The sequence below is a fragment of the Suncus etruscus genome, chromosome X (genome assembly GCF_024139225.1).
Source record: "Suncus etruscus isolate mSunEtr1 chromosome X, mSunEtr1.pri.cur, whole genome shotgun sequence".
NCBI classification, from domain to species: Eukaryota; Metazoa; Chordata; class Mammalia; order Eulipotyphla; family Soricidae; genus Suncus; species Suncus etruscus.
This window is the reverse complement of record NC_064868.1, coordinates 81,848,195-81,849,998: the sequence shown is the minus strand read 5'-3', so window position 1 is coordinate 81,849,998 and position 1,804 is coordinate 81,848,195.

Below are 1,804 nucleotides of genomic sequence, written 5' to 3'. Positions count from 1 at the left end.
GTGTTCCTACTTTTACTGACTCTCATAAGTTTTATGGGTAGGACGTAGGGACAACTAAAGATCTTTGTATTTCTAAATTGAACCTTAGCTTATAGCACAGAAAAATTAAGAATTTATATGAAATTGATGTTGCTGAACAAATGTGCTTATGATGAGTAGATTATCCTAGGATTTTTTGGTTATTGCAAGAGTTTATTAGTGGAAGACAAATGTGACTATTTAGAACTAGAGAGATTACATCTTTATTTATTTTTTGGGGGGGGTCACACCCGGCGGTGCTCAAGGGTTACTCCTGGCTGTCTGCTCAGAAATAGCTCCTGGCAGGCACGGGGGACCATATGGGACACCGGGATTCGAACCAACCACCTTTGGTCCTGGATCGGCTGCTTGCAAGGCAAACACCGCTGTGCTATCTCTCCGGGCCCGAGATTACATCTTTAAATGTTCAATCTCCACCACCACCAAGAAAAATATCAAAGAAAGAAATGTTAAATCAACTGTATCTGTTTTTCTGTTTTTCTTTCAATTGTTTGTGAAACAAGATTGTTTTATTGAAACTCATGTAGAAAGATGTGTATGGAGGAAAAGAGAATGAGTACATGTTCATGAGCCAACATGGGCTTCTCCAGAGTGGAAAAATAAAACCAAGATACTAAAGACAAGTAGGATATGTATACAGGGGAGATCATGGGTCTGGAAAGCTAATTTTATTTAACTACTCTGGCTTTGAAGACAGAAGTAAGATATTTCAAGAACTTGGGACATGCTCTAGAAGATTAAGAAAAATTAAAAAAAAAAGAAATGAATTATCTACTAACTCAAGTTACTGACAAACTCACTTGAGTCCAGAATTTTACCAGCAAAATATTTAGTCAATATTTTAGGTCTTCAACAATATAGCATAAAAATATCATAGTATTTATCCATGTTTATAATGATAAACTTTCTAAGTATTGTGATTTATGAAGTTCTCTCCCAGGCCAGATATATACCCTCAAATATATGAATAGCTAATAATAATAGACAGATAATAATTATAATAATAACAGCTAATAATAATAACATATTCTGGATGTATGAGGTGATATAAAGACAAACACTTCAACAGTGATGAAAAACTAGATGCAACAAAACCAAAGAAACTAGATTCTTTTTATCATACATAAAACTTGATTCAAAAAATAAAGTTGATTCAAAGATTCTGAGATTGGCCAAGTCTTAATAAACACACTGAGGAAAATGTAAGCAAAATCCTCCAGGGTTTGGACCTCACTAATATTTTTAAGGATATGATTCCATTTACAAGGAGAAAAGAAACACATTTAAAAATATGAGTTTATATCAAATGAAAAATTGTTTACAAAACTAAAGGAACTTTGGCTAAAATTAAAAGACACTTTGGTGAATTATTGAATGGTAGAAAATATTTGCAAAAAATATATCAGGATTAAATAAAGTCCTAATTTCCAATAATATAAAGCATCAACAAAACTCAGCAACAAAAAATATCTAATAATTCTACTCTAAATTAGAGAGAGGAAATGAACCATACTACTTGAGGAAGGCAGGCAGATCAGCTTTAGACACATGAAAAAGCCTCACTTACTACTATGGAAATTCGATTTTAAAAAGGAGATCATCTCACATCAAAAAGAGTATGGAAAGTACTAAAAAGAATCTGTACTAATAGGTATGTGACAAAAAAGCATGTCTCATTCATTGTTCATGTTAATGTTTTTGGTTTGACGACTGTGGAACACAGTTTGGAGGTTTCTCAAAAACGAAAGAGTAGAATTTCTATATC